This window comes from Ceratotherium simum, chromosome 29 (genome assembly GCF_057802395.1).
Source record: "Ceratotherium simum simum isolate JZ-2026a chromosome 29, ASM5780239v1, whole genome shotgun sequence".
In the NCBI taxonomy this organism is placed as follows: domain Eukaryota; kingdom Metazoa; phylum Chordata; class Mammalia; order Perissodactyla; family Rhinocerotidae; genus Ceratotherium; species Ceratotherium simum.
The window spans coordinates 20,314,988-20,342,038 of NC_141928.1; positions in this window are offsets into that span (position 1 = coordinate 20,314,988).

Below are 27,051 nucleotides of genomic sequence, written 5' to 3' on the forward strand. Positions count from 1 at the left end.
AAATAATAACAATTTTGCATGCTCAAAGGAAAGATCCTGGAGAAAGGGAAAATTAATGATGCAGGAGAAAGGAGGGGAGAATTGCTTGAGAAGTGTCTTTGACTAGATGAGAGAGAGAGTAAGATCTATTGAGGAGGTGGAAGTCTTGGTCTTGGCTAATCTGAAAACATCTAGTCTACAAAGATCAGAATATAGATTATTGGTATAGATGTAGGGAGGTAGGGGGATGTAAGGGTGGTAGCTTGTGAAAATTATCTCCTGATTGGTTTCATTTTCTTAGTGAAATATCAAACGAGACCACCAGCTGAGGGTGAGGATAGAGGAAGAGGTTTGGATATATCAGAAGAGAGGAGAAGATAAGATATGGAGAATTTTTTGCATTGACTCAAAACCTGTCGCTCAAAGTGCCACTCAGTGGTTTTCATAGTTATCTATATAGGTACTTTCCAAATATTTGGAGAGAGCTCTCATATACCTCGTGAATTATCTGTGCCCCATGGTTAAAAATTTCTCTAGTAATTATATGACAAGACTTTTCAGAATTTTTAAGATCTTATTTAGTTTTCTTTGGGACTCTAGGTTGTCAATATCCCTCTTAAAATAAGACATTCAGAATTGAAGCCAATGCTTTAAGTGTGTTCTGAATACATAAATGATCAGACATTCCATTACACGAACCAGGTGGCATTAATTTTGGAAATGCAAGTTTTTTTTTTCTTTCTTTGGTGAGGAAGATTGACCCTGAGCTAACATCTGTTGCCAATTTTCCTCTTTTTGCCTGAGGAAGAGTGGCCCTGAGCTAACATCTGTGCCCATCTCCCTCTATTTTGTATGTGGGATGCCTCCACAGCATGGCTTGATGAGTGGTGTAGGTCCACGCCTGGGATCCAAACCCACAAACCCAGGCTGCCTAGGCAGAGCATGCTGAACTTAAGCGCTATGCAATCGAGCCAGCCCCTGGAAATGTGACTTTGACTTAGGCTTCTTATTCCACAAATCCATACCAAAATCCAAAGAACCATCCAATCTTGTGCCATTGACTTGCTTCAGATTGAATTCAGTCTCACAATAACTCTTTTAAAATCCTTCTTTGTTGGTTTCAGATTAGCATTCTAGTCTGTCAAGGTCACTTTGAGTGTTAAAAAAGAAAAGAAAAACAAGTGCTGTTTTTTTAGCAAGTGCCAAACACTGGGGTAAGGTCTCTAAATGCATTCACTAAGTGAATTCTCTACACAACACTTGAGAGAGATGTGGTGCCCATTTTATAGATACAGAAATCGAGGTACTGAGAGTTGAAGTTATTTGTCAAGTGTCCCAGAGTTAACAAGTTACAGAGCTGTGATTCAAACTCAGGAATTTAATCGCCTCAGCTCTGTTTTATGCTCCACAGCCGAGAAACAATGGGTTTAGAAATCTGGTGGAAGATATCAAAGTGGAATTCAAATCTCTTGATTCTGAGAGCTCCTCCTGAAAACTTAGTCCCTTTCTTAGATCTCCTAGCTTCCCATCATCTCACAGATGGCTAGACCTATATCTTTTTTACATCACTCCTTATGTCTAATCCCTAAATTCTCATGCCCTACCACTCACTTCTGACATATTAGTTACTTCCAGGCTTTGTGCTATCTTCAGACTTAAAAAGCATTTAAACCAAATGGACAGGCATTAGAGAGAGTTGGGACACCTGTTGAAAGCTTAAAAGTTATCCCATATGTATCAATTTTATCTATAATAAGCACTTTTTATTATCTTTTTCTTTTTATAGTTGATGATGTTCTTTTTTTCCTACAATGACCATTCATATTTAATTACAGTGAAATCTTCCTCCCACCCTTGTCCTCATTACACACGTGCATTCTTAATATGGTTTCTAGAATAAACAACATGTTTCAAAGGCAATCTCTGGTTCCAAAGACTATGACATCCTTAATAAGTTCTTCCAACTTTTAAGCCTCACATGAAATTCCCAACTGTCCAGTGATTTAACTTGTCAGATTGCTGGAATCAAGTCACTCATACATTTTACCCCTTGACCTCCAACTGGCAGCCACAGCCTTCTCCCTTGCAAGGAATGACACTTCTCCTGCTTGACAATCCAAACTGTCTGCTCACCGTTTGTGCACAGCTGTGGCAGCTGAAAGCATCTGGCACGCAACATATGGAATTTAATTTCCTGATATTTACATAGATTGAAACTGTTTTTGCTCCAGACTTCATATGATCTTTTGCACTAGACCTTAAGGCAAAAGTTTTCAGACAATCTCATGCCCACCTCCTATACCGCCTGCTGAAATTCATTCAGTGAACAAGATGAGAATCAGAATGTAAAGTCTGCCAGTCCTTCAGCATGTTGAGAGATTGAGTCCTTTACTGATTGACTTTGCTGTGTTAGTGGTGTGTATCAGTTCTGTTTTCAACTGGTAAACTTGGAGTTTTAAAGTATATGTGTTTCCTTGGAATTTTGTAAAAATAAATTTTTAGTTTTAGACTTACAGAAAAATTGTGAAATAGTACAGAGTTGCCATATACCCTACACCCAGTTTTCCCTATTGTTAACATCTTACATTGGTATGGTACATTTTTTATAATTAATGAACCAATATTGATATACTATTATTAACAAAATCCATACTTCATTCAAATTTCCTTAGTTTTTAACTAACGCGCTTTTCTGCTCCAGGATCCCATCCAAGACATTGCGTTACATTTTGTCATCATATCTCCTTAGGCTCCTCTTGGCTGTGATACTTTCTCAGACTTTCCTTGTTTTTGATGACTTTGACAGTTTCGAGGCGTCCTGGTGAAATATTTTGTCGAATGTCCCTCAATTGGGCTTTGTCTGAGGTTTTTTCTCATGATTAGACTGGGGTTCTGTATTTTGGGGAGGAAAATCACACAGACAAAGTGCATTTTCATGCCACCATATTAAGGATACATACTATGAACATGACTGATCATGGACCATGTTAACCTTGATCACCTGGCCAAGGTCCCATTTGTCAGGTTTCTCCACTGTAAAGTTACTCTTTATTTTCTCTCTTTCTATACCCTTCTCATTGGAAAGAAGTCACTCTGTACAGCCCACATTTAAGGAGTGGGAATTAGGCTTCACCTCTTTAAGGGCAAAGTAATCTACATAAATTATTTGAAATTCTTCTTCATGGGAGATTTGTCTCGTTGCCCTAATTTATTTATTCATTCAATCATTTATTTACCTCAGCATGGACGGACTTGTGGATATTTATTTCATACTTAGGGTTATAGTCCAGGACTATCTATTTATTATGTTGCTCAAATTGTCCCAGCTTTGACCATTGGGAGCTCTTTCAGTTGGCTTCTGTATCCCTTTGACATACACTCATCAGTGTGGGATTTGTTTATTTGTTTGCTTATATTCTGAGTACTTCCTTACTTTCTGGCACTACAAAATGTTCCAGGCTCATCTTGTGTATTTCCTGCCCCTGTCCTAGAATCAGCCATTTTTTTCCTGGAAATTTTGATATGACGTGAATACTCCTAATTGGAAAGTTCTGTGTATATAGTAGACATGGGTAGTGGAACTTGGGCCCAGGAAAAGCAGTTAGCAAGAGATAAGACACATCATTATGATCTCCATTGTTTAATACTGAAAATCTCGTGCATTTGTTCAGTAAATATTTATAAGCGCTACTATGTTCCAAGCAATGGGATAATTAGATGTTGAAGATGCTGTGGTTTATGAGACCTGGTCCCTACTCTCAGAGAGCTCACAGTCTAATGAAGGAGGCAAACGAAGAAGCGGGCAACGACAGTACGTTGAGTGAGCGCTGTGGTGGGGGGAGGTAATCCCAGGATTAGAGAGGAGTACAGAAGAGAGTCATCTAATCCAGGCTGAGAAGATGTTCCTGGAGATAAATTTGGTGAGTGAATTGAGGAATTCACGTCCATTGTAACTCCTTTAGGCTTCCTTCTCTAACAAAGTTTGAGGTTTCTCCAAAGTCTATGTCTTCGTTGATCCTCTCTCTTTTAATTTGGGTGGTTGCTTTATTTCAGGAGCCATGGTCAGTTAGAAGAATCTACACCTTTCTGTCATCTCATCTTGAATTAATAGACAGACTTCTTTAGTCCTTTTCTCAGGAAGGGGTTATATTAATGACTGGACTTGGAATTTGCTCCTGAGGCACTCTGAATCTTAGAGATACAGAATCTCTCAAACCTGCAGGCGGCTTCTGCATATGAGTAGCTGTTAAAATTAAGGACTCTAATATGTTTTTCCCATCCTTGAATATCTAAAACAACATTGTTTTGATATATGTTTAGGCAGATTGCATTTTCCAAAGATGGTTGCAACACTCTCTGCCATTTCACAAATTCCTTTCACAATGTGACTTTGATACTTCTCTGATTGAGTGGTGGGTCTGTGCTCTCTCCCCTTGAATTTGAGTGGACTTGTCACTGTGATAGAAGTGACATATGTCACTTCTGAGGCTAAGACATAGGAAGAAAATTCCCTAGCTTCTGACTAGTTCTCCTCTGAGACGTTTACTCTTGGTATCCCAATGCCATGATGTGAGGAAGCCCAAACTAGCCCATGTGGAGAGAGCATGTGGAGAGGCCATGTGTAGGAGTTGTGCCTGACAGCGCATTCGAGGTCCTGGCTGATAACCAGCACGAAATGCAAGACATATGAGTAAAGATATCTCCAGATTTTTCCAGCCTCCAGCTGTCAAGTGATCCCTGGCTTATGAGTCAGCTCAGCTGATGCCCCAGACGTCACAGAGCAGAGACAGATCATCCTCCCTTTGCCCTGTCCCACAGAATTCATGAGTATAATAAAATTTTTGTTTTATGCCACTATTTTTGTGTGTGGGGATTGGTGGGGGAGGTTGTTATTATCTAGTAATAGCAACTGAAATAGAAGTAGCCACCTTCTCAGCAGTCCAAACCCCTAATAGGAGAACTAGTCCCGACCTGTAGTAAAGTCTAGAACTCTCTCTTATAAGTACTTCTGCTGCCTGGTTCTTTCCAGTTTGTCAACTTATAGTTGTTCAATGTCTGCTCCCTCTCCTTAGTCATGTACAAGATCAGACTGAGTTTCCTCATTCATTTCTATATCTTCAGTGTCTAATCCAGTGCCAGAAATGTATTAGATCCTCATTAAACATTTGTTGGATGGATAGATGGATGTAAGGAGGCACATTTGGATGAATATGATTACCTTTTTTGGGAATTCTTGGAGACACAATGAAACAAAACCTTAATTATAGGTAGTTGAGCAAGGTTAGAAAATGTTTGTATTTCTTTAGCTACATCAAATTGTTCATAAGTAATATTCTGACATTATGTCCTACCTGAGAATTTCAGGTTGTTTTGGCTATCTATTACTATGTAACAATTTGTCCTAAAATTTAGTGGTTGAAAACAAAAAATATTTTATTTGATTATGATGCTGGGCTTGGTTTGGCTGAGTGATTCTTTTGTTTCACTCGGTATTGCCTGGGATTGGTCCAAAATGGCCTCACTCCCCCAGCTGGCAGTAGTGTTAGCTGCTGATTGGAAGCTCATCTGGGCCTATCAGCCAAGAGTTATGGTTCTTCTCCATGTGGGCTTCTGTATGTGGCTGCTTAGGCTTCTTCATAGCAATTACACACCATCAGTTCTGCCACGTTCTACTGGTCAAATCAAAGGAGAGGGCCAGTTCAGACTTAAATGGAGGGAAAAGAACATTACCTCTTAATAAGGGAATGGCAAAGTTACATTACAAGATAGAATTCAGGGTGGGCGACACTGTTGTGGCCAGAGGTGATTTGATTGATTGATTGATTGCTTATGTATTACTTTACTTGCTTGTGACCTGCCTGTCTAGATTACTGCTTCAATGCCTGGAAGTATCCATTCTCCAGTAAGGTACAAACCATCATGCATCCCACCAAGTCCTTTGAGTACAGTATTAGCCTTCAAGTCAGAAGAAAGCAGTTTGAGTTCTGCATCTATCACGTAACTGCTATCTCTCTTGGGCTTATTACTTTACCTCCTGAAACAAGTCATCTAGTTCATAAAATAATAATATCTTATCAGATATCCTGATTGTCTTGAAAATAAAATAAGTCAATTATCACAAAAATGCTGTGAACTCTCTAATGCACTGTACAATAATAACAGATCTTCATTGTGCTATGCCTCCTACATGCTCAGCACTGTGACATATGCAATGCATATATTAGCTCTTTTAATCTTCACAAACTGAAGTTTCAAAATTAGTGGTCTCATTTTATAGAGGCAAAGTGAAGTAAACAACCCAAGGTCAAACACTTAGCAATTGGTGATCTTAAGCATTCAAACTCAGAAGTGACTCCAAAGCTTATGATCCAAAGGAAGAATAAGCCCTTTCCTTTTAGCAAATCATGATCTTAGATAACATTAATTTTTCAAATAATATATCTGATAAGGTACTTACATCTATAATATATAAAGAGCTCTTATAACTCAATAGTAAAAAGATATATAACCCAATTTAAAATATGGGCAAGGCGGGCCAGCCCAGTGGCACAGCATTTAAGTGCGTGTGCTCCGCTTTGGTGGCCTGGGGCTCTCAGGTTTGGATCCTGGCCACGCACCGACATGCTGCTTGTCAAGCCATGCTGTAGCAGTGTCCCATATAAAGTATAGGAAGATGGGCATGGATGTTAGCCCAGGGCTGATCTTCCTCAGCAAAAAAAGAGGAAGATTGGCAACAGATGTTAGCTCAGGGTTAATCTTCCTTGCCAAAAACAACCAAACAAAAAAAGAATGGGCAAGGGATCTGAATAAAGATTTTTCCAAAGAAGATATACAAATAGCAAGTAATCACACGAAAAGATCCTCAACATCTTTAACCATTAGAGAAATGTAAATCAAAACCACAATTAATTGCCACTTTGTTCCCACTAAAATGTTTAAAATAAAAGAGGTCGACAATAACAAGTGTTGGCAAGAATGTGGAGAAAATGGAGCCTGCATACATTGTTGGTAAGAATGCAAAATGGTACCACTGCTTTGAAAAACAGTCTAGCAGCTCATCAGAAAGTTAAACATAAAGTCACCGTATGGCTCAGGAATTCCCTTTCTAGCTATATAGGCTAGAAAAATGAAAACATTTGACCACAAAAAGCCTTGTACACAAATGTTTATAGTAGCGTTATTCACCATGGCCAAAAAGTGGAAACAGCTCAAATGTCCATCAACTGATGAATGGATACATAAAATATGGTATAGCTATACAATGGAACATTATTCAGCCATAAAAAGGAATGAAGTACTGATATATTCTGCAACATGAACCTTGAAAACAGTATGCTAAATAAAAGAAGCCAGTCGCAAAAGATCACATATTGTATGATTCTTTTTTTTTGCTGAGTAAGATTCACCCTGAGCTAACATCCATTCCAATCTTCCTCTACTTTTTAGGATGTGGGCCGCCAGCACAGCATGGCCACTAACAGAGTGGTGTAGGTCCACACCTGGGAACAGAACCTGGGCCGCCAAAGCAGAGTGCGCTGACCTTAACCACTAGGCCGCTGAAGCTGGCCCTATGTGATTCTATTTTAATGAAACCTTCAGAATAGGCCAATATGTAGAGACAGAAACTAAATTAGTGGTTGTCTAGGGCAAGAGAGTTGGGGGTAAATAAGCAATAACTGCTAATGGGCACAGAGTTTCTTTCCAGGATGATGAAAATATCCTAAAATTGATCGTGATGATGGTTCAACAACTCTGTGAATATACTAAAAGCCATTGAGTTTTATACCTTGAATGGGTGAATTGTATGGTATATGAATTACATATCAATAAGCCTGTTAAAAATAATACCAGCAGACATGTATTTCATTAACTATGTGTCAGACACTCTTCTAAGCTCTTTATAGACAGTAACTTATTTCATCTTCACTATAACCCCATTAGAAAGCAATATTATTATTTTTTCTGTAAAGATAAAGGATGACAGGTTTGATAATTTGCCCAAGATTATACAAGAAGGGGTGGGGCTGAGATTCCAATGTTGATAGACTGCTGTAGACTCTCCAAGCTTAACTGCTATGTTATATCATCACTTATTAGTTATAAAATACATGTAATAACTCTACATTTTTCTCTTTGTCCCCTCTTCAAATCCGCTTTGGTTGGACACTTCCTCCTGCCAAATGATTTGTGGTGGTAGTGTTTATTTATATGAGTGCCAATGTCATTCTGAAAACTCGTCGTAAATACCCATGTGTGTTCCCCGCCTCCTAAAATAAATTCCGGGTAGTTGTAAACTAATGTCTTCTTTGTGGCAGGTTAGACTATTCTTTTTTAGTTTCTCTTCAGGGACCCAGACAACATTCCAGAATGTGGCATGTGAAGGTGACACAGCCATGTGATTTAAAAGGAAAGGTGTTCAAATTATATGATGCAGAATTTGAAACATGGCTCCATCTCTGCAAGCTGCACAGTCTTGGACTAGTTATTTTATCTCTCTGAGCCTCAGTTCTCTCATTTTTAAGTTGGGACTGAAGACAATACCTACCTGTATTGCTGTGATAGCATTGCTGTGGGCAGTAACAGGTGTGAGTACCTGGAAGGCTGTTCATGCTCAGTAAACAGGAGCCATCCTCTTTATTCACCCTTAGAGCCCACAAGCATCCCAGCTTTCCCAGCACAGTTAGCACAGTGGCAGAGAAAAGTCCTCCCCAAGCCCAGAGAGCTCTCTTTTCTTTGAGCTCAGGAAGTTTTCTCCCCTCCAAATGGCCAACTTAAATCAGATTGAAAGCCTGAGGTAAAAACACGTTGTGACTGGAGAGAGAGTGCATGACAGGAGTTGGCTGGGTCTCCCAGATTCTCTAGAGAAATCACAGCGGCTAAGATGTTTAAATCCGCAGCCAGAACCCCTGATTTAATTTTACTTTATAGTTCCAGAGATTGCCTTGTTGTGGTTTCCCTGTATCAAGTACAGATCTAGCCTCTCCCTGCTGTAGAGAGGGGGGCCAGTCAGTGTAAACGTGTGCTGGCAGAGCACTCAATAGCAAAGACTCTTTTCCTTATGCAGCCACCTCTGCACGGAGCCCAGGCGTAAGGACCAGAGACTGGACATGCGCTGAATAGGGAAGGCTTTATGTTGTCTCAGAAGGAGGCTGAGCTTTGATTTACATCCTGATTCCATGGCCTGACTGTACAACCTCAGTCAAGTGTCCTCTCTGAGCCTCCATATATCCAAATGTAATATGGAAATAACAACCCACACTTTTCAGGATCGATGTAATGGTATAAGAGCTGATGAGTGACATTAAGTGAGCCCTCAATCAGGCTTATTAGAGGTCAGGAAACAGAAGCAGATAAATAGCATGCGTAGGATGCTGGACTAGCTCCACTGACCTCATTTTCACCATTCTGGGCAAATGGAATTGAGTGAGCAGAAGGAAGATGTTTCTTCTTTCTTGGTCTCAGAAGACATCTTGTAACATTTCTTGAGATATCCTGTTAATTCTACACTTAGCTCTAGAATCCTAGAATATCAGTGATGGAAGGGAGAGTAGAGACGATATTGCCCTACCCACTCATTTACCAGGGAGCCTGAGGCTCAGAGAGGGAAACTGATCTGCTGAAGAACACACAGCAAGCGAGTTGCAGAGCCTGGATTTGATATGTGTGATCTTGTCACTACATCAAATTGTTTCCGGGAAATCATCTGGGACAAATTCAAAGAGAAGCATGATTGTAGTGGCTGTAAAGGACAAGAAGTGTCCAGGGAAAGAGAACTCCTTTATTTGGCCAGAAGAAGTGTGAAGGTGGAGAAGAGGCAGCCTTCCAAGGGCCTCCTGGGCCTCACTTAGGGTTTAAGCTTTCGACTAAAGGCAGCAGGAAGCCGTGCTTATTAGAATATAAATGACTCGAGGGCAGAATTCTAGTTCACATCACTTTTGTGAACCACTTCCTGGCATGTCACATCTGGCACCGGTAGAGGTTGAGGAGTGGTTGCTTGATGATCCTAGATTTCCAAATCTAGGAGCCCGCATGGCTAGAGAAACTTCCAAATCCCTTTGGAGTTTGCTCAAGCAGAAGAAATTCTGAAGTCTATCAGCAATCATTCACTTTTCTAATAATTCCTGAACATGGGAAAGTAAGTGTCAGAAAAGCCTTCAGATGACTTCCTTTGGAAATGACATGCCCCTGTTCACCCACTAAGCTGGTAATAAGTAACTATTCCCGGTAGCTAGTGTACAGAGCGTGACCCTGCATAATGCTGGTTCCAGTGAGTGAAGTAAGTAGATGCTACATAAACAAAAATTAATAGCCAAAGAGATTCTCCATCTGGCGCCTGCTGCAGCCTGAACTTCTACCCTGCACATACCTGTGTACCATTGCTTTTGGCCGTCAATACTGGGATATCCAGTGACATGCAGACCTTTGGTCATCCTCACTGTCTTTCTATCTTTGTAATGGATTCTTTAAAAAAAAGGCATTGGGGTTATCAAGACTGGGGTTTAGAATGAATCAGTAGCCCTTGGAAGTCTAAGGGGAGTAATGAGAATATGGAAGTGTGGCTGCATCACTTTTCCAAATGGAGGATCTGTTATTGAAAAGTTTAACTGAGCTGCACTAAGATACCACTAGCTAAAAATAGCAAAAGACCTTCAACTGGCCTCATGAGTGATGGTTTCATTGTGGAAGGGGAAAGCGCTCAACATTTATTAGACTTTTTCCACGTACCAGACACTGGGCTAGGTGTTTACCTCTTGTAATCCTATTTGATGGTTATAGTATCTTTACAACATGAGAATTATTATCACCACAGTTTTGGGTCAGATACGCAAGCTTCAGAGAGACAAGGTTCCATGGAGATAAGAACTGAGTCTGTTTTCTTTACCACTATAAGCCTGGTGTGTGGTAAATATGTTAAATGACTTTCCCACGGTCATAAAGCTGGAAAGTTATAATATAGGAAACTGAATGGTGGTCTATGGGGTGTGTGTGACGCTGTGCGTGTGTGTACAGAGAGCCCTAGCTTGGATGACATCACTCCTTCATTAGTAAACTTTCAATAGCTTTCCATTCTTCAAGACCTTATTCTATCTGGTCCTGTTGATCTTTCCAACTTCATTTCCCTCTCGTTTTCGTTTCCCCTCTTCCAGTTTCATTGGTTTTGTTTTCGTCCCTCCAACATGCTGAGCTTTTGCTCTCGTCTTTCTCTTGCTGTTCCCCACGCTTAAAACAATCTTCTACTATCTTAGCACAGCTAGCCTTCCTCGTTTTTCTGGTTCCATCTCAAGGGACATGTCTTCAGAGAAGCCTCCTCTGATGACCTAATCTGTACTTACTTGCTACCCAGCCACTTGCTGTCACATTACTCTTTTAAATTTTTGCGCTGTATTTGTCCCCATCTGAAATGCGCTCCTTCACTTACTCATTTGTCTGTTGCTTGTCAGACCCCTATCGGGATGTTAGTTCCATAAGAGCGGGAACTTTGCTCCTTTCTTATTCACTGTTGTATTTCCAGCATCTAGAACAATTACATATAGTAACATGGTATATAGTAGATGTTTAAATAAATATCTATGTCATGAACAAAGTAGAGGATAAATGAGCCAATGGCTGACTGTCACCTTATAAATAAAGTCCCAAAACACCAGGCCCAATTTTTTTTAATTGTTTTCTGCATTAGGTCCTTCTATGGTCTTCTATCTCTGCTCCTCCTCCCAATCTCAGCCTTTTGTGTAAAGGACAGCAATTTGCTCAGCAAACACTCCCCCTCTACTTCCCTTCTGTCTCTGACTAGGGTACTGGCAATACTGTGTGTCCCTTATCCCATGTCCAAGCAATTCTCGACTCCAAAGTTCTCCCGAATGCACCACACCTTTCTCTCTGAGCCTTCTTCTTGCTGTTTCCTCTACCTGGACCATCCTGTCCTCCCAGTAGCCGCTCCATCCTTTCTGTGACACAAGTTGCGTAGAATCTGCTGTACTCGGCACAAATACCCCTTCTCTAGGCAGCCTTTTCTCTTCCTAAATGGTAGTGTCTCCCAGTGCTCTGTCAGTGCCTGCTCCATATTTGATTGTAGCGTTTACCCCACAATGGAATTATGCTTTCCTGTCATTTTCCTCTTGGAAGCAGTTAACCAAGGGAAGAATGGATGAAAAATTTACCTCTAGCTCAATCCCAGCTAGAGTAGAAAGGTGACAACGAGATGGCTGTTCAGTGACCAGGCATGAATGAAGGAATGAGTGAATGAACACGAAAGAATGAATTAGTTGATTCTTAAGAAAACGTATCTGTGAATGTCTGACCCGGGATTCATTGTGTAGTTACACACTTAGGGTGGTCAACTGTCCTGGTTTGCCTGGAATGAAGGACTTTCAGTGCTACAATTGGAAAAGTCCCACACAAATGCCGATGAGTTGGTTACCCTCCACACACCCAACTTTGCAGCCAAGTGCGGACTCCTCCCCCATCCTCTACAAAGGAGAAGATTGCTGTTGTACTCACCTCTGATGTACTCTACTGTCTTTTTTGGAATTCTGTCCCCTCACCATTTCAACATTTTGGAATTCTTTCTCTTGCATGCATCTTCCTTCTCCTTCCCCTGCCAGTTTCGTGTCCACAGCTACTAGGTTTTCTGAGTGCATTCCCGGCCCCTTCCCTCACCCCTGCCCTCTCCTCTGGTTTGTTTTATGCCATTTGGCTCCTTTTTTAGCATTTAAATTTTTTTAAATCAGTAAAGTCAGTGGTCTTCAAAACAAAAAAAGAGACTGACAGTAACAATATGGAGAGATCCATACTGTGAGCTTCTTAGGTTAGGTCATGTCTCAGGTAAAGATTAACAGGCAGGAGCACAGAACTGCATAATAGACCTAGGACCAAAACTGAAGTCTAGATGTAGGAACAGGCACCCAAGGTCAGAGTGGCATTTCTTCCAACGACTCCTGATACAGAATTGTTGAATTTTTGGGCTAGGGTGGTGGCGTATGGAAGGGACCAAATGAAGAAAGACAGCCTGGGCCTCATGTTGACTGTCTCTTGCTATCTCTATGACATTGGGCAAGTCACAATAGCCTTTCAGTTTCCTATCTGTGAAGTACATTTCTTATTGCCTAATGCAGGGCCATCACAGGACCTAATCAGTGCTGACAGGTAGTAATTGCTCTGTAAAGCACTATTCCCTTCATCACACCATCAACCAGATTGCCTCCAGAATCTGGAGTAGGGTTGTCCCAATGTGTAGGTTAAATAGCTATTACATTTTCCAACTATGAACTAGCAAGAGTTCTGGTCTGATGAACCACTGGTTGTATATTTAATAAATATTGGGTTTGTATAATGTGTGTGTCCTAACTCTAGTTTTGTGACTTTTAATAGTTCCCTTGTCACAGTAGTATGCCTGATGTGGTGAGGTTACAGCGAGATCCGCAATTTCTCAAAAATCAAACAAAAAAACACCAATATCCACATAAAACGCATCATACCCTTTTGACTGTGCAATTCTATTTCTAGGAATTTATCCAAAGGAAATAACTAGAGAATGCATGTACAATGATGTTCATCTCAGCATTGTTTATTACAGTGAAAAATTAGAAACATCTGAAATGCTTAACAATAGAGATTTGGCTAAGTTAATTACATTTCAGACATTCAATTGAATACCATGCAGACATCAAAAAATTGTGTTCCCTGAAAGTATTTAGTGACTTGGAAACAAGTTCAAGGCACATTGTTAAATGAAGAAAGCAGATAACAAAACAATATGTTCAGTATGTTTCCAATTTTGTAAAATAAAAATTATAGAGGACACAATAATAGTATTAAATAATACCAGAAGTAGTATCCTTTAATGGTTGAGAACATAGACTTTGGAGTTAGAACTCCAGGGTTCAAATCCCAGCTTGAACACTTTTTTGCTATGTAATTTTGGAAATTATCTTTCTTTGTCTCAGTTTCCTTATCAGTAAAATGAGGACAACATTTGTATCCACCTCATAGGGTTTTTGTGAAAGTTAAAATGAGTTTATGTATGAAGCTTTAGAGTAGTACTCGACACAGAGTAAATGTTATAGATGTGTTGGCTGTTAGTTTTATTTTTTTAAGTGACATAATTAATAAGTTATTTTTTAAGTTGAAATAAGCAAACAAAAAGATCAATCATATCTCCGCAAATCCGTTCAGCTAATAACTACTTGAATTGGGACTTGCACCTAAGCCTGATTGGCTCAAGAATTTGAGCATCTAACTATTATGTAATTCAGGAAGAAATGTTAGCCATGGTTTTCTCATATTTGTGGGACGAGTGATAACTTTTATTTTCTTCTTTATGACTTTCTGGATTTTCTGAAATTTTAACAACGAATACATATTGCTTTTATAACTAGAAAAATATTGTTATTTATACACTGCATTTTAAGTTATTTAAGATGAAGCAAAACTTCTCACACTCAATTGCTGTCTTTATCAGCCAATTAGCCAATCACTTTATTTCTGCACTGTGACTGGGTAAAGTGTGAGCTTCATGGGAGATGCCTCAAACAGTACAGGGTGTCAGAAAACAGGTCACAGTCACCGTATAGTATTGGCACAGAATTCCAGAATCAACATGAGTTCCAGAATCAGAAAGAACTGAGTTCAAATCTTGAAACTATCAACTACATGTCCTTGGATAAATTTAATTGCTCAGAGTCTCAGTTTCCTCCTCATGGTGTCCCAAGCATTTAGAGCTCTATGTGAATAGGTCATCACTGTTCTAGGTACACTGTAGGTATTTAACTATTGGTAGTCATCATAAGGATGATTATTGAATCCTGAACTGTCTCTTGGATCTACTGAATAGCCCTACATTGACGTGAGGTTGGGTGAGTCCTAAATTTGAAACGCTAACTTTAAATAGTGGTGGAGAATACAAAACCACCAACTTCTAGTTGGGTGGACTAACTTCAGAAAGCTCTCTGTGACCTATTTCCAGGTTGGAGGAAAATTTTGCCATTGCTGTTGAGTGTGTATCCCCACTTTAAAGAACACATAGAACACCAAATGCAACAGCCTTTTACAAGATGTTAAAAATACATCAAGGATTAAATCCTGCCTGCCTGTTGCTGATTTGAAAATGGGCTTGAATGCATTCCTTATACCCAGATTGGATTACTCTTATTTTCACTCTGCAATACTGCCAGTATTTTTCTTTTTTATCATTACTAGAACTTGTTCTGGGTACAGAACACAGCAATAGGAATTATCTCTGGCAGTACTTCAGCTCAGTCCTCTCACCAGCCCCTAAATCTCAACAAGTGTTCTGAATTTCAGCCGGAATTGATTGGAAAATTGGCCTTATAATACACAAGGGTTCAGATTTGAGATCAGTTAACATCATACTTCTGGAAACATTGGCTGCCCCCTTGGGCCAATGAGTGGTGAGGTTTTTCTCCTTGAAAACAGAATTGAAAGTCATTCCTCTCTTCCTCACTTGTAGTTATTACAGAATTTGCATCCTGAGAACTACTCTGAGATGGGGGTACACACTGTCTCATGCAGGCTTTACATAGAACAAGAAACTTGCTCATACAGAAGGGGATATCACGATCTATGTTCTCAATTTATAGATGGTAAAGTTGAGCCCCAGAAAGGAGCCAGGATTTGCTGAGGTTACACCAGAATTTATGGAGGACTACATTCGTATCTCCTTAATCATAGGATAGAGCTGCTGTTTTCCTTACTTTGACATATCTCATTTATGAGAGTCTTTGATATCACTCAAAATGGTGGGTAATCTATGGATTGACTAGCCATACCAACTCCTAAATGTGGCCCAGATCTCAGCAGCATGTAATCCACCAAATTATTCAATGGGAGATCAACATACATTCACCATCTTTCAAATTATGTCTTCCTCATAACTCTTTTGGTTCCTCACTGAGCCATTTTGCCATGTGGAGCAAAGAAAAATGCCTTTTAGAAGTTGCAAGTCTGCTTTGGAATGTGTGTTCCTTGTTCCAGTTGGACTGTCTTCTGAACATGGAACTATTAAACATCAGAATCCTGCTTTCCTGGAAGTGGGAGAAAGATGTGAGAAGATGCATGCTGGCAGTGTTTCCTGTAATGCAAGCTCTGACCCATTCTGAAGTTATCCTTTCAAACCCTGCATCCATTTTAATTATGGTGGCTGACGATCTGAGAAAGGCATCCATTTGGAATTGCGGATTGAAACTATAAGAACTAGGCAGCAGGAGCTTCATCCAAATTGAACTCCTGACACACATTGAGAGAACATTTAATTGCATGATCAATAAGATTTCAAAGAAAGCTTAGAAGGTCACTAACATCACTGTGGGATGTAGTAAACTATGACAGAAGGAAAACCTGAGAGCGCTGTGTCAAGAGTCCAATCAATAGCCACTAAGTTTTATCTGTGTCAAATTTAAGAACATTCGACATCTGTGCCAGAAAAGTGCAAGGCAGTTATGCAAACCATCCAGCTGCTTCCCAGAACCCAAAAGTTCACTGAAGATCATCTGTAAAGAATACACAGAAGACAGACAGTGAAGGGACTCAACAACGCTACTCATAAAGGCTTGCAAACAAACAGATTTCTATGTTGGCAAGCCAAGTCCCAAATGTTGCTTACAGCTGGGTAAATTTGACCTTCCAAGTGTTTGCTCTTTGTCACCCATTTTAAACAAGAAGAGAACCAACCCAGGATTATATGGAGGGAATTTTAGCATGCCAGGTTGGTTAAGGGATCAGGCTGTGGAGTTAGACTGCCTTAGTTGGAATCCCATTCCTGCTACTTAGTAACTGCATGACTTTGGGCAAGCTGCTTAGCCTCTCTAAGCCTTTATCTCTTCATCTGTAAAATGGAGAAAATAACTGTGGCTACCTCAGAGGGTGTGGTGAGGATTAAATGTGTTAATCTGTCTGAAGTACTTGGCACATAGCAAGGTACTGGCACTTAGCAAGGACTCAATAAATATAAGGTTATTATTGAAATAGTTTCTTGCTTCTTACTAATCAAATGTTCTGCAAGTACACATTAAATACATTAAATATATCTGGGCATATGGAAGTGGAGAAAGTGTCCAAACCAAAGATTGCTTAGCATGATCATTATAATTGCTACCTCTTATTGAGAGCTTATTACAGGCCTGGCATTGTGTCAAGTACTTCATGAATACCAGCGCGTTTAATTACCAAGGAATGTTATAAGGTAAGTACTACTCCCCGTTTTTCCTACAAACAACCAAAGCACAGCCAAGTTAAGTAATTAACCCAAAGTAAGACATCCAAAAAATAGACTCAAATGTGGGACCTTCTGACTCGACAACTTTTGCTCTTCTGAAGTCTCCTGTGATCATCTTTAAGTCCCCTGAGACTGGCTGTTGCAGTTTTGGCGTGACACACAATGAACTGTCCCCAGATGTTCGGAGATATCTGTGTCACACCACACCAGCATGGTCCTGCATTGTACAAGGGGCTCCACTACATGCAACTTGCACACTTTCACAGGAATAGAGGGGATGGACATTTCTACATGTCTATCCATTTTTAGGAAGGTGGAATAGAGCAAACACGCGGACAAAGCTAAGACAGATGGTCTCCTGTCCATTGAAGTTCTCTTTCCCTAGTAAGGCAAATTTACAGGGCTCAGCCTCAAAATAAATTCAGTTCAGGGGAGTATAGCAAGCATTTATAAAAAGTGGCACATCGTAGATATTGTGTAGGGGGGTCAGCACAGAATAACGAATCATATTGCGGTCATAGACAAGGAAAGCTCATGGAAAAATACATGAGCAACTATAACGTTGTATATTAAGGCATAGTGATGCAGAGCCTGGGCTTTGGAGACAGAGACGTCTGAATTTGAGTCCTGGTTCTAAGCTTCCTCAGTATATGGACTCAACCAGATCACTTTACTTTTGCATCTGTAAAATGGGGCTCTACATAGTCCCTACTACACATGACCACTAGGAGAATGAAATGGATAAAGCACACGAACAACTTAGTATTTGCACCTAACTAGCACTCAGAAGTGTTAGCTGTTGTGATTGAACTAGACCACCCGCCTGGGTCCAGTCCTAGCTCTACCACCTACTGGTTTCGTGTCCCTGAGCAAGTTATTAAACCAATCTGTGCCTCCATTTTCCTATATGTAAATTGGGATAATAATAGTACCTGCCTCATAGGGTGGCCACAAGGATTAAGTGAGTTAATATTTATAAAGCACCTAGAAAAGCGTCTGGCGCATCGTAAAGACAATTTTAGCTACGACTATTATTGTTGTGATTATTTTTGAGAGATAAGCACAAGATGCAGTAAGAAAACAGAGAGGCACTTGACTAAAGCTGTGGTGGGCGGGCAGGAAAAGCTTCCTAGAAAACAGAGTGAAAGTGAGCATATTCCAGGCAGAGGGGCAGGGTTAGGGGATTACAGGGACAAGGGCAGGATTTAGAAACAACCTTGGATTTCCCTTACATTTAGTCTTCAGTGTCTCTCACATCTCTTGCCTTCGCCCATTATAGTTCATGGGTCCTGCAATTGGTTTGGAGGCAAATTCCAAGCTCACAAGGGAGTGGGTGGGGGTAAGAGGAGAATGCAGTACCCCTTTCTGAAAAAGGGCTGTAACCATTTAGCCGATCATTTAACATTGTGGAATGCAGTAAGGTCAGAGACTGGCTCACCTTTCAATGTAACTACAGCTCCAATGAGCAGTCTCTGAAATTGCTTGAAGTCATTTACACCAGTGAATGCATATGCATCAGGGCCTGGTTAAAGATTGAGAGGATAAGCCGGTTAATAGAATTAATTTGATATATCCGGTATAATTCAGTGGAACACGTGAGTGCCCTTCCGAGCCCAAAACTGATGGGAGAGGAACAAATCCTTGTACCAGCCATTAAAGAAGGATTAGTTGGCCTCCGAAAGGAGTAAGCCCATGACTTTCATTCTTCTTTAGCTGTGTGCACAATGGATGTCTTGATAAATGGCTACACTATAAAAAAAACTTATCAGAAACTTGGACTGTTTTTTTTTTTGCAACTTTAGATTCAATCCACAGTCATATCTGATCCCTCGGCCTCATTTCTGAAGCCAGGAGGGAATGCACTATACAATCATTAAGGACGTTATCCTTTGTGAGATGGGGTGGGTAAAAGGAGACCACCTCCATTCTTCTCTGGGTAGGCTGAGTAGGGACTCTGGAGCAAACAGTGGCTAGCTACCTTGGATTAAAATATGGGTTGGCCCAGCACCGAGGCTGCTGGTGCGAGTTGAGAAGCAAGCCAGCCAAAAGAATCTAATATTTACTGGAGTTCACCAAGATGTCGGTGTCCCCATATTTTGCAGTTGAAACACAACTTTGTAGGACAAAACGTCTAGCTTTTTGAAGGTGATTCAAAACAGGAGTAGATCATGCTTTGCTAGGAGAAATAAAAGCTTCCTCCTACATTCTTATTCATTTTGTCATGCCAAATTAGGGAGAACTTCTGGCCCAGAAACGGAAAAAAAAAAAAAAAAAAAAAAAAAACTGAAGACGTTTTAGAATGAAGAGAGAGGTTCTTTTCATACCACTCTCAGTATATATGATTTTTTAAGGTGTCAAATTGGAACAGTGGAAAGCTTTTCCAATCCAGGAAAAAGAATTTGGGAGTAAATGCTGATTACTCTTCTGGGGTAAGTGTGTCTAAAGCCAGCATGACCATTAAAATATTCTCCAGCATGACCATTAAAATGTTCTATGTCACTGAAAAAGACATTGGAAAGGAATTTAAACAAAAGGAAGAAAGTAATGAAGAAAGGAAGAAACTACACATTTTCTATTTACATAAAAGAATTACATGACAATGTTGTTTTGACTTTTAGGGATCATGCAACTTGTCCAGCCTGGTAGAAAGGAACCACATAAAAAATGAACAAATGAAAAACAAGTGGATGTGCTCCAAGTCTGTTTTGACCAAAATGGGATAGGTGCTGCATCTTATATTAATTCATGTTCTTAAATAAATTACCTTTCTTAAGTAAATTTCCCTTCCTCTTGGAAAGCGGTCATTGTTTTCCTGTTTTCCTCTTCACCCCTCATTGAGTCAGTGTAAGTGCAAACCCTGGGCCATAGGGAAAGGAAGCCCTGGGCTGATAGAGCAGTTGTGATCTGTCTTGGGCAGGTCCCTAGTCCTCAATATGCCTCAGTGCCCTGAACTGAAACATGGGGATAATGATGCTTATCCTACAGAGTGGTTGTAAAGATTCAGCAAGAACGTTTTGACAGCAACCAGCATAGAAATGTGCACCTCATATTTTCAATGAGTGTCCATCCTTCTTCCTTTGATCAACACAGTTCCTGTCTTGTATATAGTGCTTACATATAGTGAGCACAAGCTTTGCATTAAGCAAAGGTCGGTGATGCTGACTTGGCTGACAGAAGTTTCTATATCAGTTGCATCTGCTCCTGTTTGCAATGTAAATGGATGCTGAGAAAGCCAAGGCAGTATCGTAGCAGAGCAAGTCCATTCTGCCCTGGCCATAACAGGCCTTTTCCATGCCACGACAGATAATAAAATCCATGTTGAATCCAAGCAGGTCAAGAAAGAAAGAAGGAGAGAAAGAGAAAAGTAAGGAAAAAAATAATAGGGGGCAACAGAGGGGAAAAAAAAGAGAGAGAGGAAAAATCAATGTGTTTTTGAAATACTCTTCTAATTCTTTGGGAAGAAAAGACAGCAGTGTTGAGCTAATGCCCCCAAAATAGATCTGAGCAAACATTTGCCAACAATCTGGAAAAGAAAAAATCTTTCCTGACACTTCTCTTTAAGTAACAGCGGAATTTGGGACTCCAGGCAGGGAGGGTGGTACTGAGGCCAGGCAAGGTCTTGCCCACACTGCATAAGGTTCTCGGGAGCACCACTGCCAAAGTTCAGACCTGGCTTGTGACAAGAAAACCTCTGAATGCTGCGGTTTGGATTTTGCTTGTGGCTTAATTTTCATATGTGAGGTCTTCTCATACCCAAGAAACCAGGCCTTGCCTAATCGAAATCAGACAGAAAGGCCACACACATTTGCAAGAACGCACGCCGTCTTGTCCTTCTTCACAGTTTTCATGGAACTCTCTTAAGAGGAAGGGAAGAGAGAGGTGGAAATGAGAGGTAAAGGTGATCGGTCCTCCTTTTCTTATATCTAGACTATTATTTTATAAACTGAATACTCCAGGCGTAGTAATTGATATTAACAAGAAAAATGTTGTGTGGACAAAGGAATTTGGGAAATGGGTTTAGTAAAGTTAAAGAGGTCTTTTTCCTGCAGGGCACAGTGATACGCTAAATGTGTATCATGTAGGCTCTCAGTCATCATGTTAATTGTTCTATCAGCATCATTTGACACCATCGCCCACTCTCTCTTTGAAATACTTTCTCCAGTTAGCATCCAAGTTACCACCCTCTCTGCTTCCTCCTATTTCATTGGCCTCTCGTTCTCAGCATCTTTTATAGGCTTCCTCCTCCTCTTCCACCTCTGGGGAGACTGGACCTCGATCTCAGGCCCTCCCCTACTTCGGGAACACTCACTCATTGGGTGGCAGCATTGACTTGATGGGCCTTCAATGCCATGCATATGCTGATGACTCCCATATTTCCTTTTCTCTTACTGTGGCCTCATCAATTATGTCCAGATTCATACCTTTAATTACATAAATGACTTCTACCTTTGAATATCTAATAGATATTTTACGAGGAATTGGTTCAAAACTGAACTTCCGATTTCCACTCTCTCCCTCAGTACTCCCTTCCCATGGTTTCTACACAGCTTTCCTCTGTCAATGAATGGTACCACTGTTTTCCCCATTGCTCAGGCCCAAAATGTAGGAGTCGTTCTTGATCCCTCTCATTCTTCAACGATCTATGTCCAATTCAAACCCGAGTCTTAAGTGCATTACCTTCAAAATATGTCCTGAATCTGACTGTTGTTACCCCTACCATGCTATTCCAAGCCATCATCATCTTTCGTGTAGACTGACTACTGTTATCGCCCTCTAACCAGCCTCCCTTGGATACTGTCACTCTCCACAGTCATTTATCAATGCTGCATGATTTGAAAAACAGAATTCAGATCATGTTACTTCTCTCTTCAAAAACCTCCAAAGATTTCTCGTCTTACTAAAAATAAACTATGAACTTTTCCCCATATTCTAAAAAGCCCCATATCATCTGATTCCTGCTTACCTCTCTGACCTCATCTATTACCACTATCCCCCTTACTCACTTCCTTAGAGACACACTAGTGTCTGCGCTAGTCCAAACAGGCCAACATCGGCCTCAGGGCCTTTTCACCACTGACCAGTACTGCTCTGCCTCAGATCCTCAACTGGCTTTTTGCCACCAGTTAATTCAGTCAATAAGTACCTTTCCCTCTCTGGACTTCCTTTTTTCCCCGCTGTAAGATAATCTCTAAGGAAGTCTGTTGTACTGTTATTATACAAGGGAAGTGCTATGTGGGCAAGTGTGGAGAGGACCATGATTTATAGCCTGCAAATTGTCAGGACATGGAACAGTATTTGGTCCCATACAATATGATTTATTTATATTAACAGTAACCAAATAAAACTTAAATACACAAGAGTAATTTAGCTCTATAATTCACCACGTTCTTTGTCATTTCAGTTTAGAATATCTGAATCATTTCAATGTGGAGACATAATTTATTGTAAATCTGGCTCTATTTCTATGTTCATTGTGAAGATGTTCCACTCCTTGGTTAGAGGTTGAACTGACGTTGAACAAATGAATCATTTATTTGAACAATGACCATATTTCAGAGCCTTTTCTGTGTAGTTCATGTGTTAATAGATCTTCTTCTTGTGACAACCCTTAAGGGGAGTATCGTTATACCCATTTTACAAGTGAAGAAACTGAGGCTTGGTGAGTGAAGAAGACTTCACTATGCATACAGAGCTAGTAAGTGACATAGATGACTTTTGAACTCAGGTATATTGGCAAAGAGGATTCCATCAATAGTAAGAACATTTGAGTTTGTATGCTATGGTTGAAAGCCCTGGGGCTTAATAAAAAGAAAGAAAGTTTTGGTTTGCATTGCTTTTTGGTCTCTAAGTTACTGAGCATTTTTGTAAGAAAGAATATATGACATTATGGAAGGATTCAAAAGATTAAACTAGGATTAATTAGAGCATTTCTCAAGGAAGTAAATTTTCATTGATAGCTGTCCTACATTAGGATGGTTTGCCTCATGGAACACTGGTTTCTCCATCCCTGGAGGTGCATAATCAGAGACTGGACCACATCTGGTAAGAGATGTTAAAGACTAGACCAGTTAGACAGCCTTCCTGAATTACAAGAGCTGGTCTAGATGCTTCTACATAAGCTGGACTGGATATTGTTTAGGGTTCTTTCAACCTTGAGACACAGTTGTTGAGTCAATACCAAATATTGTCTTAGCTTGGTTTCCTCCAAAGGCAGAGTCTGAGATAAGGTCTGGCTATTAGGCAGTTTATTTGGGAGGTGATCCAGGAAGTAGGAGAGAGAGCAGCAGAGAATGAGGAAAAGTTAATCAATGGTAGGTTATTGAGCTGACGATTATTGTGGTCCTGCTGAGATCCTTTGAGGAACTATGTGAACTGAGCCTCCATCTATGTCCTCCCTGAAGGCTGGGCATTTATTCATCAGCTTCTACCCAAATGGTGAAGGCTATGCTTGCATAGGAGATAAGCAGGCTTCTGTAGTTCCAGAAAAAGCCATAAGGAAGAAATGTAGAGAAATCAGTGGTGTACCCTTGTGGTAGGTTGAAGTCAAGATACGCAGAACTGCTCATGACAGCTACACTAAGGTAAGACAAAGGCTGAAGGTATAGAATGTGGGGCACCAAAAACACTTGATATACCCAGTCTTTGGTTTGGTTTGGTTTATAGAATGAGGTCTGGGGGAATCAGCAGAAGCGCCGTAACAAATGGTTCTTCCACTCTGGTCTTCCCATGAGTACAGTATTAGCCATGGTTCCTCTGTTAGGCAGAATAATGGCCCCTCAAAGATGTTCACCCCCTAATCCTGGAGCCTGTGTATATGTTAGGTTATTGGCAAATAGGAATTAATTCTGTAGATGGAATTAAGGTTGCTAATCAGCTGGCCTTGAGGTAAAAAAATTATCCTGAATTATCTGGATAGGCCTAATATAATCACAGGTGTCCTTATAATTTGAAGATGGAGGCAGAAGAAGAGAATCAGAAAGATAGCAGTGTGACAAGGACATTGCTATCCTTGAAGATGAAGGACGGGGCCATGAGCCAAGGAAAGCGGGCAGCCTCTAGAAGCTAGAAAAGATAAGAAAATGGATTCTTCCTTAGAGCCTTCTGAAGGAATGCAGCCCTGCCAACATCTTGATTTTAGCTCAGTGAGACTTATTTCAAACTTCCGACCTCTAAAACCATAAGATAATAACTTTGTGTTGTTTAAGCCACTAAATTTGTGTTAATTTGTTACAGCAACCGTAGGAAACATACATTGCTTTATTCCATTGCACTGCAGGGCAATTTATGGAGTTAAATCCAAAGAGGATCAGCACATTGGTCAGCTTTTGGCTTAAATAATGCTGCTGCATGACAAACAACTCCTATGGCTTAAAAAAATCAAAATATATTCCAGGAGCACAGATAGATTGGTTGATGCAATTCGGTTGCAGTATGTACATTAATCCATACATCACCGTATGGCTGGGCTTAATTGAGCTTGACTGGGCTATGGTGGGTTATGCTGGGCTATGCTGGGCTCTAGACTTAAGGATGGGTTCAGGTCAGCTCCAAATTTTTCGTTCCAGGACCCAGGCTGAAGGAGCAATGGCTGTCTGGGGCATGCTGATCTTCTGGCAGAGGGAAGAGGCTCTAAAAGGCTGGCATAAATTTGCCATGCCTCCTAAGGTCTCCGATTGAAGCTGACACACTATCGCTTCTGCCTACGTTATATTGTCCCAAGTAAGTCATAAAATTTAACTCAAGTCATTGGGTCCGGGAACGACACTCTGCTGAAAAAATATAGCAAGGGCAGGGAGAGAAGGAATAATTGTAGACAAACAATACAATCTACGCCAGTTACTGAGGGGTGTCAATGTCTGTGAAGTTGTGGGCTCACCAGTCTCCAGCACAGACATGTCCCATCATGGACTGGCCAAAATGGTTGGGTTTCCTAATGAATGGTCTAAATCTACAGAGATCTGTTAGGCTACAAAGACATCTAAACAAACTCTTAGATCCTAAATTTAAGAATCACACCGGGAAGTATAATCTGATTTCCATTTTTAATAGCTAAAAGTGAGACCTAGAGAAGGGAATGTCGTTTTCCCAAGACCAGACAGTGGTAAAGCTGATAATAGAACAAAGGCCTCCAAAATCTCAGTCCAGGGCTCAACCCACAGCTTTCTTAATTCTGGAGTCCTGCTCCTGGGTACCCCAACAGCTCTGTTACTATTCCAAGTCCTTTGGGGTCTATACGCTAATAGAATTACTGAATTTAGAAAGGTGAGGTTGATTATTCCAGCATCAGGCGCACAAAGTCTTCATTCTTCTCCTCTAAATCTTGGGTTTGAACAAGGCTTTATTTTGGCTGGGGCTAGGGAAACCCACTCTGCCTCTGCCTGAGGTTCTGCTTGAGTGTTGTGGAGTAGTGATTCAGAGAGAAAGCACCTTCCAAACCCACATGGGTTCCTTCATTTTTTTTTTTTTTTCCTATGGCAGTAATTTTTGGACTGGTGCAAAATGCCTAGATCGAAAGGGCTGGAGACATAGAGGTTTTCTTTTTGGCCATGGGTTGGGGGGGGGGGTATCTTCAGGGAATTTCTCAGACTTTCTTCTCCGAGGAAGCTTCAGTCCTCCAGAGAAAGAAGGTTAGGTCTGTTTGGTCTGTTTCCCATGCCTGAAAAACTCTTTTGTTAACTTTTTGTTCCTCATAACCATGGGGGAAACCCGAGGTCAGTTGTCGTCTCCAGGAATCTTCTCTACTTTCCCTGAGCAGAGTTAATTCCCACTTGTCTCTGCTTACATAGCCCTTTACTCAGCCTCTATTACGTCACTTACTATGTTGTATTATGCTTTTTTTCTTTACACAGTTACCTCCCTCACCAGACTATGTCCTCTTCCATTGTTGAGACTCTATTTCCTTTAGCATTGCTTCCTAAGCCTTTAGCACAATGTCTACCACATAGAATGCATTCAGTAAATATTCGTTTGATTAATAATGGAAATTATTCTACTGCTTATTTTATTTTAGCGAACAGTTCATGATAACCTCATGTAGTGAAATAGACACACGAGTCACTTATTAAATATCCCGGAATAAATGTAGGCATGAAAAAGAAGTGACAATTACCAAGTGTCCTCTGGGGTCAATCTCTACCCGACACATGTCATCTCAACACAGAGAAGGCGGCACACGGATTCACACACATCCATGTTTACACGGTGAACAGAATAATAAAGCATCATTATTGGTGGACAACATAACCAACCTCTTTTCTTCCTAATGTGGACAGAAACAAATTAAAGGACACTTATTTGGAAGACATCTTTTCAGAGCTGTAGTTTCCAAATGATTTGTGTGTGCCCAGCAGTCAACCAATGAGCTCCATTTTATTGATCTGAAAATAAACAAGGAGCACTACCTTGCCAGAAATGATCTCAGCTCACCTCTAGGAGGTAAAGTCTCCAACGGAGTCACTTTTGTTGCTCAGCTGTAGAATGGAGGTAGGCCCTTTACAGCAATTTCCAATTAGCTAAAGGGGTTTGGGGATGATTTTGGCAAACTTGACTTAGCTTTGGACATGAGTGTGTTTCATTCCTTACTGTGCACATCTTTCCATTTCTGAAGCTGTGAGTCAGGCTGATGTCAGCCAAGCAAGTAGCTGAACCAGCATGTCCAAGGAGATTGGAGGTGTGTCCTTGGCAAGGGTCTTAGATGCTACCTACTAGGGACAGATGTCCTAGAAGTGATGTCACTTTTTTCCCAATTCAGGTCATAACTCTACAACAGGCTTAGTGTGAAGATGTCAAAGTGAAATTATGCCCTAAGAGTGCTTCCTTAGGGAATGGTTATGTACATATGT